Genomic DNA, 16,542 nt, shown 5'->3' with positions numbered 1-16,542 from the left:
CTAGAAGTGATGCGTGTTGTTCTTGCAGGTCAGGGAAACAGGTTGGAAACGTAACCATTTGTGATAGGGAGTGAGATATAGAGAAGCTATGTGTTGTGCTGCCTGCTGCATCTGTGTAAGTAGAGAATCCAAGCCAGTTTTTGTGGTGGACATTAAAGTCACCAAATACATGTACTTGTGCGCTAGTGTCGAGGGAGAGTGCTGTGTCTATGCTGTCAGAGACTTTGTTAATTATGGTGCAGTCCTGGGTCGAGGGAGAGCGGTAGAGAAAATAAAAGTAGCTAATGTTATGTTGTATGTTTAGTCTAAAGCACATAAAGGCTTAATCGCCTGATTCTAGGTTTGTTTCTGTAGTCAAGGGGAGGGTGTTACGAATGTAGACTCCAAGTCCGTGCATATGTCTGTCAGAGTCCTTACGGCAGAGTGGGAGATAGCCAGGCATGTTAAAGTAGTTAGAGGGAATGGAGGAGTGTAGGTTAGTCTCACTTAGTGCTAAGGTATCCGGGGTATTTGTTAGGAGAAATGCTTCAACATCAGCTAAATTAGTTCTAAACCCACGGATATTTGTGAATGCAAGCCCCATGTCCTGCCATCTACTAGGATTGTGGCCTCGGGATAGCCCACCGGGGATGAGTGCAGGGTCCTTTTCCATGCGCAACATGGCACTACAAACAACCTGATATCATACAACTGTTGATGGAGCAGTTGCTCTAAGCGCTACCAAAGAGTTAGGGCTCCTGTACTACCAGTTGGAACAGCAGCCAGGAACTGTCTATCCGGTACCCTCAACCCATCAGACGATGGTCAACCCAATCTACTTGTACTGGCATTATGGCATTCAAGCATTCCCAAGTGCCCAGTTTAGGGGATGGGATGTGTCGGGAGTTGGGAAAACGGCGTTCATTGCCCTAGTCAGGAAACAAGATCGACCACTGAAGGTCTGTCGACTCCCTGTGATTTGACCTCTACGTCTAGCTTATAGGCAAAAAAGGAGTATGGAAACTGGGCGATAGACAGTGTCTATCTACTCCTTAAGCAGTTTAGGTTTGCAGACCGGTAATTTGCTTGAGTCACCAGCTCTAGGAAGGTTGTCATCCAAGACTGCAGAGGCCTTCCTCCCCTTAGGTTTAGCTTCAGAGTTTTCCTTCTCCTAGACGGATGACCTGGGAAGATCTATGGGTCCATCAGCACCGAGAGGGTTTTCCCTGCACCTGGGTCCTAATCCAGGTATTTCTACGCCCCCGCGTTGGTGGTTAATGTTAACGGATTAGTTTAAAAGGGTTATATATCAACTGAAAAATTATACTCCTCAAAGTGATTACAGTGTTTGTTACTGGAGGAGGGGCTGAGTAAGGGTTCATGCTGTGGAAGCAGCTATATTTGAAAACAGGTCTGTTGGAAGGAGTTAACATGATTTGTTTTTTCCTTTAGGTAAAAAAAAAAAAATTCCTTTTATTTTTGTTAGCTTAGGAATAGGATAATGCATTACCGAATGGTATGGTATTACGAATTAGCTGGATATTTTAAATAGCAGGAGGGTTAAGTTGTATATTCAATAGATACAAGTAACGTCATTTTTGATATGAAGTACATTACAGTACAGGTATAATTGGGAGTAAATTATATGCTATGTCGTATACAGTATGTATAGTACAATAGATAGATATATTGGCATATTTCCAATAGATGCGAATATATGGAGATTGTAAGTAGGTTACCATTTCTAATGAAGATATCTTCAGCTTTCATTTAAAAATCAGGAAGTTGTATTTTGCATTTTAGAGTATCGTTTCAGTTTTTGTATTTAACATTGCTAAGCTAAGGAAGGGACAGCTATTGCTATGTAGTATAGATAGTTGTATGTCTAAGTATAGACCGTTGTTAGTGAGTATGGACTTGGATAAGAATAAACTAATGCATGCCTGAAGGGTAGAAATGTAACAGATGTTTAGTGATCATGACTTCCAATCGGTCAGCATGCGAAGGTTAAGGGATGAAAGCTAAGGACCCCCATCTGAGTCGGTGTATTGTATTAGTGTTAGTGGCAGCTTGGGGAGTAGAGCAGATTGTTAGTTTTCAGGAGAGGATTAAACTTACAGAATACAGTTAGGATAAATTATAAGAGTTTTGAGTGCCAAGTAATGTTTAGTTTGAGAAGAGAAGAAAAGCAGAAATTTTTTTTTGAGCTTAGCATGCAGATCAGACATGGGCAGTCGTCTTGGAAGCAAAGTACATATTGGATATACGTAGCAATCCAACAAGGGTGCTTGTACCATAATCAGAAAAAAAAAAACAATTAGTATAAAGCGCGTCGGGATTAATTAGATGCAGTCGGTTTGGTAAAGCACAAAGCATTGTGTATCTATTCAGTAATAGTCATAGCGATGTAGCTAATGTCACTGTATTTTAGTTTCAAATATAATTGAAAGTAAGACTAATTATATTAGATCAGTTAATTGGCTAGCAAGGAAGCAAGCATTTTCAACACAAGCAAGCTTATAGTAATAGTATATATGTGGTATATTACTTAAATAAAGTCCTAAGTTCATCTACTGTAATAGAGAATAATTCCCGGGTTTTTTTTTTTATCACTAGTTTATTTTAATAAAGCATGTGTGAGCAGTGTTTTGCCTGTTCAGATTTAACAATTATAAGAAACCTTCCCAGCCACCGATTGCCTTGACTAAAAACACCTAACATTCACAGGTAACATGAATTTGAACAAATACATAGAAGATACTACTAAATCTGCTGCAAAGAAGGTGGGCTCCCTTTAACATGCTAGAAAAATACTCTCACCTGCTAGTATATCTACAAAGCTATCATTCACCCATGTATGCAATATTGGTATTACATCCGGACTAACTGCAAGTTTTTCCTTCTGTGACGGGGTTGAAAAAAGTGTCTTTGATCTAATATCTATCAAATTATCTGCCAAGCTTCATCCTCTGTCCTATAGCAACATTCTTGCATCTCTTTGCCTGTTTTAAAAGTACCTTAATAGAAGGTGTTTTGATGAACTTGCTGCACTTGTGCCCCCTTTAAAGTAAACATCCCCTGCCAAACATGAGTCTCAGCAAAGTCCCACCTCTTCATCCTAGAGGTCCCCAGATACTGAAAGACTTCTACTCTAATAACTTTTTTCCTTAAACTCCTTGCCGCTGGAATTCCCTTCACGCTCAGTTTCTTCAACTGTGAAAACATGAAGAAATTTATATGTAATCTGAGTGGACATCTTGCAGCACAACTCCCCATTTAGCATGTCCCATGCGGTGAACATCGAGGATAAGGGTTATTGCATGTACAGTAATCAATGGGATAATATCGTAGTAATCATTAGTATTGGAGATTTGATAAAGTGTCTTACTTAAGGGGGCGGTTTGTCAGGAATTTATTTATGTTAAACTTGAAGATATCCAAGTTGTAGTCAGGTGGGAAGCAGGCAAACTGAAGAGAGTTCCACAGTCGTGCACTTATAAGAAAGAAGCTTTGTTCATGGAATCTACACTTTGATTTAGGCACAGATAAAGAGTGGGGAAAATTACTGACAGTGGTTTCAGCTAGACGGGTGTTTTTCATGAAAGATTAGCGAGGGGGGGGGCAGAGATTGTCTCCTTGCTCGGACAAGGGAAGGACATACCTTTTTGGTCAGAACCATTTCTGTATTGTTCCAGACTCGATTCTAAAAATTGTAAGTCATTTTTTATCCCAACAACTCAGACAACCAAATCGTTTTTCCACATTTACATTTATTTCTGTTGCAACCTTTTTTGTTCTGGGGTTGAACGCCTTTTTCAGGTATTACATATTACTGTCTTTCCAACTAATGCTTTCATAGCTGAACAATCCCCAACCAACTGAGAACGTTCCAATTCGTTCGCTAAAGATTCCTCACTAACTCCTAACTCTGCCTGTATATATTCAAACTAATCTTTTGTGCTTATGTCATTCAACTACACAAAGACCTAATAGGTGACTTATCAGTCACGTTTTCTCTAGCCCAATTTTATTGTGTGTACCTTGGTTTGAAGACCTATTTTGTTTATGTCCATTACATTCTTTTCTATTAAAACATATTTGTTTTTATTGATCTTACATTTTTTTTCTTGTTATTGTTTACAGCATCTAGTCAAATTAAATTCCTAAAATGTCATTTAACCATATTTGTTCTTTAATTGCATTTTTCTATTTAAAACAAATCTAATTCAATCTATGCAATAATAATAATAATAATAATAATAATAATAATAATAATAATAATAATAATAATAATAATCTTTTGGCTCAGATAAGTCCGCATTACCCCAAGTATGTTAATCTGCAACATTTTTTTACCTCACCTTATCTTTTACTTTAAAAAAATTTAATTGGCCTAATATTAAATTGGTCAGATTTTCGGTGTTAGATCTAAATAGTTGACAAATTAATATTTGTTTTGGGCGATGCCTTTCTTTATTTTCACCATTGCAGCTTTTTTTTTCGCACTAAAAAAAATGTAATTCACTTCTTTATCTTTCTGGAAATGCTTATTCCAGCTAGGAAGGATGTTAAAAACTGGCAAGTCATTGTAGCAGCAGATGTTAGTAATGAAGAACTGACTGCTGTACTCATGTTTCATAAATTCAGGGACGGATTTACAGAATCAATAGCACATACCTCTAAAGCGTTACAGTCAAATCTAAAATGAGAGTCTAGCAAAAATCTATGCTGGAAAAAAATTCACAGGTTTCTTTACAGAAGAAAATTTATTCTGCAAACAAACCACAAACGACTGATAACAATATTTGTTTAAAAAGTAAACCAACTCAAACGACAAATTAACTTCAATTGTAATTTTAAAATAGAATATATCTTCAAGCAAGTTATGCCGATGGGTTAATAAGATTGATTACCAAAATATACAGAATCACTTGAAGAAATAGCGGGACTAAGTGACAAACGCAAATCGTTGAGTATGTTGTGCTTTGCTATTAGAAAACTTGTGGATTTTTATTTTTATTTCTTTTACTGCATTTTCACCCCAAACAAAGCACAGTGCCACTTTGATGGGGCTACTATCTGGGCATAAATTGCAAGGATACTATGTAAGAAGTTGAGCAACAAGATATTTGTTTACATTACACTTGAACTTCTGCATGCCAGTGCAGTCAGGGAAGCAGGAACCCAGAAGGGAATCCCAAAGTGTAGCAGTTCTGCGATAAAACTATTAGAGTAGAAGGCTCTCTGGCATCTAGGGATCTCTATTGTGAAAGGGTGAGATTTTGCTGCTTGTCAAGTTTTTCAGGGGTATTTATCTTGAGGGGGTACAAGAGTTTGTGGTTCGTCGGAGCACCTATTATTAAAATACTTGTAAAACAGGTAGAGGGAGGCAACATTTCATTGATGGGAAAGTGGCTGAAGTCTTGCTACGATTTTAACATGATCAGCATTCTCGAGTGGGCTATGGGCATTTGTTACACAATCATCGGGAACTGTGTTCAGAAATAGATCTAGAAGTGGGGCTTGTTGATCCTATCGATCTGGGAAATAGGCCAGAAAAGTAACTGTCTATGATAGGGAATACAATATAGAGAAGCCATGTGCTATGCTACCACCTGCGTCTGTGTAAGTAGAGAAACCAAGCCAATTACTGTAGTAGACATTAAAATCACCAAATACATGTACTTGCATGCTGGTATCAAGGGAGAGTGCTGTATCTATACTGTCAGAGACTTGGTTGATTAGGGTACAGTCCTGGGTCGAGGCAGAGCGGTAGAGAAAAATATAAGTAGCTAACGCTATGTTGCAGGTTAAGTCTAAATAAAGGCCTGGTCATCTGATTCTAATTTGAATTCTCTAGTCAAGGGGAGGGTGTTTCGAATATAGACTCCAAGTCCGGTCATATGTCTGTCCGAGTCCTTACAGCAAAGTGGGAGATAATCAGGAATGTTAAAGTGGTTAGAGAGGATGGAGGAATGTAGGTTAGTTTCACTTAGTGCCAAGATATCCGGGGAGTCTGCTAGGAGAAATGATTCAACATCATCTAAATTAGTTCTAAGCCCGCGGATATTCATGAATGCAAGCCTCAAGGGAGGAAGCGAATTGGTTTCACTAGAAGATGAAAAAAGGAAAAAAGAGCAGAAAAATTTTGTTAAATAAATGAAAAAACAAGTTTGGTTGAACATGAAAACTAAAACAAGAATTAGTATATCACTTTTTTCTATATGTGAACAGGTATTACAATAGCATACATATATCTATACAGATAGAGTGGTACTCAGCAAAAGAAAATTTTGAAAAGATTTCACATGCAGAGATTTCAAGAATGAAATCTTTAATGAAAAGCTATTGGCTGAGGATGGGCCAAGACAGAAAAGTTGATGAAACAGGGCAGAGGTCAGCAATTGTCAGCAAGAGATCCACTGGTAAAAATTCAATCATAGCCAAAAACATGCACGGTTCATAAATGGATCTTATGAACATTATGGACATTATTTCACTAAGTGATGAGAAATTAAGTGCAGACATTCAACTCAATAAATACAAATTTTTAGTAATTTTGAACTTCTGAAAACTTTAGTCAGCCACAAGAGAATGGGAAGAGAATTCAAGGAATTCTATAAATCATTACTCATTGATCACGTGACAACATCGGCATATCATCCAAGATCAAATGGACAGGCAGAAAAGACTGTGAACACATGTAAATGAACTTTGAAGAAAGATCAAGACATGTACATAAATGAAAGAAGTATTCAGAAAGTTTTGGAATATATCGAATCACACCAAACCTGAATATGACGTCACGTTTATCAACAGCAGAGTTAATGTTTGCAAGGGAAGTAGACTCTGTGTTCGGTAGGCTGTTGTCTAGATCAGTGAAGAAAAATACTAAAAAGAAAACCAGATGACTAAAGTGTTTAATCAATTATTTTTTTCCAAGGACTTTAGGGCTGGAAAAATGAATTGGGACAAATGAATAATAACCAAAAGAATTAGAAAGATTATAAAAAGAAAAAAAATTCAGTGCAAAAAGCATTGGGATCAGTTGAGGCCACAGAAAATACTGAAGAGATTTCAATAGAAGTAAATTCTTGTTTCTGTAAGTCAACATTCGCCACTGGACGTATCCCTTAACTCAAGGAAAGCCGTACCATCATGTCAAGCAAGATTGAAAAAAAATGTTAATCGATCATGTTTAATCTTTAAAAAAATATATATTGAAGTTAAATTTTACGGAAAAATTAGAGTGGAAGGTGATGATGTAATGAATATGAATACATCCGGGTTCCTCCTCACAAGAACAAAATTGGCTGGTATCATCCATAAATATGGGCGAACATATCAGCCTAAAAGATATACCAAAAGCCTAAAGCTTAAGCATATTACCAACTACGACTACAAACAACCGTTCAACAAGGTGACTTACTAGATTGTTTTATTTGAATTGCAGCCAAGACCACTCAGCTATTTCAAACAAATACATCCTTTTCCAAAACATATCACATACAAACATGGAGATTTAAAACCCGAACTCCAGATCAGTTCCAACAGCAACCATTGGTTTCTAGTGTGTTATTTACATATACTTACCATCTATGCGTCTCACGTCCTGAAAAGGAAACATGATATAACTTCAGAGACAAATACATTGCCACTAACAGTATTCCACCCACCGTCAGAAAGAGGTGTTTCTACTGGTCAGAAAAGTGATTTATTCACATGTACATGGACGGGGGAGGGGAGAATATCTTTTATGCACATTATGGCGTCTCTATAGAGTTATTTTTATGCCAATGATCCATGTAATAACATAGTCAAACAGTTATCGTTTTACTTATTGACCTACCTTAGATTCAACTTCATGTCTCTATATTAATAAAATTATAAGACACTTACAGGACTTACCCATTGAACCCTTTTTTATTTACTATGACTGACCCTGGTATTTCAACTGTTCTACATCTACTACTATAAGCACTTTCATCTATTTGTTTAATGTGACCAAGTTCCGATTTAAATTTCTCTTAATTTTATTATCACACAAATGCATTTTTTTTCCAGAATTATTTCTTATTCATTAGTTTTCACACATATCAAAAAACAAAGCATGTCTCCCATAGTCCGAGTGACAGCAAGTACCCCCAAATTTTCAATTCTCTCCACCACCATTGCAAGTTACTTGGTGTTCCCACACTAGTCATTTACCACCAAATTCTTGTTAATAATGGTTTTCTCTGAAATCTGAGTAGCAATAAGCCCTCTCAGGATTCCATCACTCTCAGTACCCTGAAGCATGATTCCGGGTTTTATAGGGACATTTTCGGCAACAATAGCGATTAATACTGTACAGCAAATATCCGGCTAAATATGAAATACATGCCACATAAGACCTGTTTCGGTGTAAGAAAAATATTCTGATACTAAATCTGACTTTTATTTCTTTAGATTAAGCACCGTTTTTATAAATCATCTTTTATCATTATTGTTTATGAATGAAAAACACAGAATTTTCAGTTTAAACAACATTTGTCCTATTAACCCTCTTGTTTTCAGTGTCATCCTCCCCTTTTTATATTCCAGCAGTAGTCTGCCAACATACCAGGGTTCCATTTTCCTTTCAAACATTTCTCCATCACTGAAATATCCTTAAGGAATCTCTCGCTATGTTCATCACTCACATCACTAAGATTCTCTGCAAAATTCTTGAAAGTGACAATTTTGCAAAAAAAAACAAAAAAAAAACCTGTTATTTCGACAAAAAGAAAGACCAGAAATGGATTTTCCATGACATTGTACATATAAAAATGGCCACAATTGTTCAGTACTTTTCCGAGTTTTGCACAATGACATTTATTGAATCCAAAAAGTCACTACCGTAAAATTGGACGAAATTTCAAAAATCCTATTAATTTAATTACGAAACGAAATCCACCAAAATGCATTTCGATTTATTCATCAACAAGTAAACACTCTTAATTTTTCGTTTTTTTTTTTTTTTTTTTTGTTAATAACTGAAAATTAAAAAGAATAGAATGAATTACACTGTAGTGGAATCTCTTCCATGAACGCTGAAAAGTAATTGATTCAAATAAGTTACCCTTTTTCTTGTTCTGGTTCCTTCCGATACACTCTTTCCACCACTTCCTACAGCAAGTAAGTTTTCACAGGAACGTGTTAACTCAAAGTATGTTCAACCAATCTGATACATAAGTCTCACACAGTCAAGAATAGGTTGAAAAATGAGGATTGCTGATCCTCACCATCTCATACATACATAACTCTGGCAGATTTTTTTCTTCTACCATTGAGCTGACTTTATATCTCCAGTATTTTTAACACTTGCTCACAGCATAATCATGTTAACACTCTGGTTCCCGTTTATATACCAAAGTTAAGCAACGTTGAGCCTGGTCAGTACTAAAATGGATGACCATTTGGTGAATTTCATTTTGTTTCGCCTTTGTTAAATTCTACTAATATACACATTCAGTGTAAACCAATTAATAATAAATATAAGCTTTTATTTTGTATGAACTTTTTGTTATAATTTGTTTAAATGACAAAAATCATATACCAAATTTCATGATGTTGACCATCTTACAATTTATTCCTTTACTTCAGTTGACACTTACAATTCTTGACAGTATCTGTTTGGTAGCACAAAATCAATCACAATTATATGCTCTGTAATTACATTGAGCTTCTTAAATAAGGATTGGTATATATAAAAAGGAAATAAAAGTGAATAAAGAATATTTCCACAGAAATATATATATATATATATATATATAGAACAAATGACAAAAAGTTATATTCCAAAATTCATGATGTTGACCATCTTATAAGTTATTCCTTTAATTCAGTTGACTTATACAATTCTTGACACTACCTGTTTCATAGCACAAAATGAATCACTTAATTCTTATATCAATCAGTGAATCTATTATGCCCTTAACTCATCAGAAGAAATAGCAACAATCAATCCGTCAAAAGGAAGTGCAATGTGAGTTGACATGATTGAAATCCGAAAATTGGAAGATAAGCTGTAAATACCTTTTCATTTTTCCATTACGCCATATTGAATTTTTATCAAACAAAGTCATTAAACCCAACTATTCGTACTAACAATTCTAATTAATCTATGAATCCTCTCTCAAAATGTTTTATTTAATAATTAGTAAATTTATTAATTCTAATTTGTGTATACATACTTATGAAAATAACATCCTCAAATTAGAATTAATAAATTTACTAATTATTAATCGTATATTATAATTGCTTCACTTAGGCTTGCTTTATTAGTATTAATAAAATAGCTTGATTGTGTCTTTCTCGGCTTATATTATTACACTATGTATATATTTTCTACAGTTACAATCGTTCAAATCTTTCGATCCTTCCTCAAAATGGCTGACAGTTTTATCGGTCATCAAATAAAACAACCAAAAATAAAACTATGAAAAAAAAAATGAAGAAACTTTTTTATATTTGCTTCTTTTACGCTTCAGTTGATTTAGTTCATTTTATTGCATTTAACGATTCACTTAACTTTAAAGAAAAAATTATAATTACCTAGCTAGTTCAAATGGTAGTCGTTGAGCTGTTTGACGTGTTTGCTGGAGACACCTCCGGGTTTTTGCTGGCATAATGTGGAGTGGTAATGACCACTGCACAGTAGACGTTCAGCTTAGAAGTGATCTTAGCGAGTCTCTCAAAGCAACGTTGACTTTCTCAATCCTGTTATTGATTTCAGCGTTTATATCGATAAAATGACATATATATTTAAAATGGAACATGAAATAAGCCATCATCATCATTGTAAAGATGAAATAAATATGGAATGTGATAAAAGCAGGATGCTTATTTGAAACGTGAACACGAGCGACTTGTCTCGAAGAGAATCATCATCATCATCATCATCATCATCAGATTGGAGTGGTTAACAACACGGACTGACAATCTGGGTGTGCCAAGTTCGAATTCAATTGTTTTTGCAGAACATTTTCACTTAGGGATGGTGGCAACCTTCACGAGGTCCCCCTCGAGAGTACCTGATGTTTTTCTAGAAAGAATTCTAATTAGAAAGATATCGGAGAAATGAATGCCAACAGTAATCATCTGATTCATACGAAATGAATGAATGATGCTCAACAAAAAAAAAAAATAATAATAATCATTATCATCCATTTAATGTCTGTTTTACATGCTGGCATGTGTTGGACGACTTTAAGAAAAACTACTTCTACACTAACCTAGATGAAATAAATAAAATCAAACCACTGGAAGAGTCTATCAGACATGAGGATGCAATGTGATGGTGTGTAAAAGTTAAATCAGGCTAGTGAGGATTGAGGACATGCATTGCATGGATCGATACAATGACACTGTAACGTTGCACAGTTTTTCTAACGGTTCCAAATAATCTTCAGGTAAGCTTATTTAGAATTGTTTTAGTTGTTATATTTATAGATATCATTTAAAGCTGATTTATTTTTGATTTAATTTATATTTAATTTATTTTCAGTTATTAATAGCAGACAACAGTTGCATTTAAAACCGGAAGTAAGCTTATTTATTTAAGTTTCGAGAGTTATTTCCCCTTTAAGTTACAAGAGTTTCTTCACGTCTGATTTTTATAGACCAAGATGGATGTGTTTTATGTTTTCCTAAACCCAAAATATGGTCACATTTCGTAACAAGTTAGGATATTTGGTGTTTCATGAATAGCATGTGACTAATCCCTCTGCATGCAATGTATTTCAACCAGGAAACACCACGTATATACAGCTAGTAATATCTAAAATTAAACAATTCTTTGTGGTGTTACATTTTAACTCAGATCTGACGTTGTGTTTGAAAGTCTTATAAAGAAACAAAGAAAAGAAATTCAACAGAAGAAAAAAATCTTTTATTAAGGATCGTTTCATCACCAAACCACAAACACGTAATTTTCCAAGCCAGCGACAATATGGTAGCATTCTTGCTTTGACTCTCGGGGTCAATTAACAGTTTTGCAACCAGCTACTATGTCTGCAGCTTGTCCCACAGCACATGGTTGACAATTTTGTTAAAAGTTCAGAGCACTAACAAGTCCCGCATCTTGTTTAAAAATTCTTCTCACACCTAAAACTGCTCGTCTGTGGAGGACAATATCGTGGAGCTGCTTCTCGGCTGACTATAGCATGGTCATTTTCAAATCTAATATAGATAAGTTCCTGTTGAGCCTTCCTCTTAAATAATCTAGCCCCAATACTTACCCTTTAACCCTTATCCTAGAATGGCCTATGGGCCTTGATAAACGGTGACTCCCTCCTCGAGTTAAAAAAAGTTTTAAAAAAAAACAAAAAAAAAACCCAGATTGTTGTCATATTTGGGCTTGTGCATTTGCTAATAGTCTCTCGCTCCTGGACAGGGTTCAAAAGAGAGTCGCCAACCTGATAGGTTCTGAACTGGCATCTAAGCTTCAGCCTCTGTCCCATTGACGAAATGTTGCATCCCTCTGCCTGTTCTACAAGTATTTTAATGCTGGATGAGCTGATGAACTACAAGCCCTTGTAACACCTTCATGTAAATACCTCCCGACAAACCCAACAATCAGCAAAATCCCACCCCTACACAGTAGAGATCCCTAGATGTAAAAAGGTCTTATACTCTAATAGTTTCTTTCTCAGAATTGCTAGATTCTGGAACTCCCTTCCGGGTTCCTGTTTTCCCAACCATACTGACATGCAGAAGTTTAAGTGTAATGTGAACAGACATCTTGCTGCTCAACTCCCAACATAGCATCTCTGCAACTTATACCCCCAATAGTAACCCCCTACATCAAAGTGGCACTGTGCCTTGTTTGGGGTGAAAATGGAAGTAAAAAAGAGGAAAAAAATGATTATTCTCCAATCTCCATGCAATCAGTTGTAATAGAACAGTTTAGATTCTCATGATGCAAAATCATATCATGTGTTCTGCATATGTTTGTCATCTTCTAAGACTAAGGCAACCTCGCTAGATGCAATCAAAACCACTCCAGGTAAATGACACATTAAATATCTGTATTTATATATAAAATACGCACTTGCATGTGTGTGAGTTTGTTCTTTACGGACTCCACAATCACTGGGCCAATTTTCTTTAAAATTTCACACAAATGTATTTTATGTGTCTGGCGCTGCTCTTAGATAGGTTTTGTATCAGAATGGGCCTGATAAGTATAAACAATCGACAATCGAAAAAATCTAATTAAAAAAAGAACAGTCCAATTTTTACCAAAAATTAACACCCCTATACTTCCTAACATTACAAGTGTATCTTTAAAATGTTTTATCACTATACAAGTAGAACAGCTCGGAGATTCTTTGATAAGATGGGATGCGTTCGATATGAATGTTCTGTTTAGAACACACTTTAGCCATGATACTTGACATTTCCATTTTAAACATTAATTCTTTTTTCTTTTTATTCTGTTTTCACCCGAAACAAACGCAGTGCCACTTCAATGTAGGGGGCTATTATCGGGGACATAAGTTGCAGGGATACTGTGTAGGGAGTTAAGTAGCAAGATATCTGTTCAAACCATTATATAAAAAATAATTTTATAAAATCAGTAGATAAATAAAATCAATAGATTTAATGAATTCTCTAGAGTACAATTGTAAACTACAATATATTGTGAACTAATTCAGTACATTGGAGGCATGTGGAGCTTCCTTCTGGTGCACTAAGATGGGTTTCCGACTAGAGTAGTCAATAAATCGATTTGATTGAAAAATGAGCAATTGCACAGATTTTAATGACGGTAAAAACTTCCCCTAAATTTGTCAGCCAATTTATTCCCATGGTAGAGCTCATTTCCTGAAAGGGCACCTTCTTAATCATTACTAAATTTCCACCACCGTTAGGAATCATCATGATGCTGCCTTACCGTCCACCTAACCCTCATTAACCTTCATCGTTGAATGATGATTTTTTAGTAAAAAGAAAATTCCGTCAACAATATATTTTTATGACTTATAGATCAGCACAACCACGTTGACACGCCGGTTCCTGTTGGATCACCAAAGTTAAACAACATTGAACCTGGTCAGTACTAAATGTTTGACCATTTGGGATTTTCATCCTGGACTTCTCCTTTGCACTGGACTCAAGCAGTGCCGATTCACGAGAGGTGTGGTTGGGATTGCGCAACATTTGCCTCACAATTACATGTGCAGCTGCCCCTACAAGAGGTATCCTTTGTCTTTCGAGACTAAACAGAGGTATCGATATCAGCACAAACATATATTAAGAGATATAAGTTAAAGTGCTCTAGTAGATTTGGAAATAAGTAAGTCATGAGCTTATACTAAATGACTCTCTCTCTCTTTCTCTTTCTCTCTATTTCTCTCTCTCTCTCTCTCTCTCTCTCTTCCTCCTTTTTTGTCTTTCAGTCTAATAGACGATCAAAGCAAATAAAGCTGTGTTTGGTCAATTAATTAATGTAATTAATTAATAGTCGGATTAAAACCTAACGTTGCCCCGGTTTAAATAAGGATTAACAAAGGTTCGACACTTCCAGTACTTTTATTGTCATCGAAATCGATAGAATTTCCCATTTCCAATCAAATCGATTAATTGCCTGCTCTAGTCGGAAATCCATCTCGGTGCACCGAGATGAAGCTTCACGTGGCCCACTTCCCTTGCACTGAATTAGTCCACAAAAATTATAGTTTAAAATTACACTGTAGAGAACCTACTGTTGATTTTATGAAATTATTTTTATATAATGGCTTGAATTAAAGTTTAAAATGCAAAAACCCAGTATCAGCAGTGGGTAGATATATGTCTTAATATATGTTTGAGCTGATATATATCTACTCAATGATATGATCACTAATCTCCAATAGTTAGATTTGTCGTGCCTTAATTTGTTGGGCCTAAATTTGTCGTGCCTAGATATAACACGGATAGAGAATCAACAAGAGCAGTTGTATTTGTCGTACATTTGTCGTGCCTTTGTTTTGTCATACATAAATACTAAAACTGTTATTTTTTTCTTTTGATAGAAGATTTATTGTGTATATGTCATATTCCACTTTTAATAAATAATTATATTAAATATCGACACATGCTAAAAGAAATGAATCAGTGGTGTATCACGCTAGAGTGCTCTTCAACAACAGGACTGGAACTTCTCATGCTGAGTCACTGGGCAGGGCTGAAATCATCATATTTTATCTATCTATTGAAAGATATACAGGGTGGAACGATAAAATTATCGCCATAGAAAAGACGACATGATTCCATTTTCGTTTGATGAAAACTGGTTTTCTTTTTTGTTGCAAACCATCTACTAGTTCGTCAGTTGTGCACAAAAACCCAAGAGCCCAAGAGCAATAGGAGCCTTCTATCATGTCTGAAAGTGACACAATGTTCAACAAGTGAGATCGGAGATGTGCCACTGTACAACTCATGCTCTCTACTGATCCAAGTTATGACAATAGGACCACTGCCAGTACCCTCAAAAGGCATTATTGGATTCTCACAAATAACAGGGACGTACCCATGTAGATGAAAACAAAGTTTTTGGCCACGGTTATGGTTCTTGGTGTGGTTTCAAGTAAAGGCCACTCTATGCCACCTCACATCTTTGAAGTCGGCTTGAAAGTCAACACCAAAGTGTACCTGGATATGCTGAAGGGTGTAGTGATCCCCTGGTGAAATCAAGTGGTCGTTGGCACAACCTGAGTGTGGCAGCAGGGCTCAGCACCAGCGTACAAGTCCAAAGAAACCCAGGCTTGGCTTCAGAAGGCGTGCTTCTCTCACCACCCCTCTCCTCCTCCGACCTGAACCCGCTGCTGGACTACTTCGCTTTGTCATATCACCAACAGGATCTCCCACAGCACCAAAACCAGCCTGGTCGTCGCCATCCGCTGAGTATTTATAAATGACTAGAAGATGTATTTAGATAATTAATTTCTCCTTCAGTCACATAAATTAGTAAAAAAAAAAAAACACGCACACGAGCCGGGTTAGTTTGTTCTCTTTATTTAGCACCAATAAAAACACATGCCAAAACACGTGGCATTCAAAAATAAGTGTCTTTAACAAAAAATCCTTCTGCCATTTCTAACGCTTACATCGCGTATCTAAACTGTTCTAGGTGCATGTGTCACTCGATTAGTGGCCGCTTCTTTCTCTGTAATTTTGCACTGTTACCACACATATTCTTCTCATTAAAGACTAGCAGGATCTGGGGGGGGGGGCTCGGTCATAAAGTACGCATAAATATATTTTAATTCATGCAAATTTCGTATTTATTATTACAGAGCTAATTCTCTATTGAATATATATATATATATATATATATATATATATATATATATATATATATATATATATATATATATATATATATATATGCTAGCAGGCCGACCAGTGTTGTCCGGTCGTAAAATATCCATAAATATTATATTTTAATTCGTACAGAAACTAAGACATGTGCATGTAAGTATAATCTTTTTTAAATAGTTCACTTCTTGTAAGTAAAAACAAAAAACAGAAAACAAAATCTCGAGCTGAAATCGAAAC

General features: G+C 35.8%; 1 protein-coding gene across 1 annotated transcript in view; it reads left to right on the top strand.

Annotated features, from left to right (window-relative positions):
* The first annotated feature begins 10,668 nt into the window (after positions 1 to 10,668).
* The window catches only part of LOC145270147 (zinc finger RNA-binding protein-like), a 167,912-nt gene continuing 162,038 nt past the window's right edge, over positions 10,669 to 16,542 (top strand). Inside the window, exon 1 of the mRNA XM_080125766.1 lies at positions 10,669 to 11,411. The gene's annotated coding sequence lies outside the window, so the exon portion shown is untranslated. The remainder of the gene's footprint in view (positions 11,412 to 16,542) is intronic.

Source organism: Euprymna scolopes, chromosome 4 (assembly GCF_053919585.1).
Source record: "Euprymna scolopes isolate OS-2025 chromosome 4, ASM5391958v1, whole genome shotgun sequence".
Taxonomy (NCBI): Eukaryota; Metazoa; Mollusca; class Cephalopoda; order Sepiida; family Sepiolidae; genus Euprymna; species Euprymna scolopes.
The sequence above is the reverse complement of the archived record's forward strand: the minus strand, read 5'-3'. Positions and strand labels throughout refer to the sequence as shown.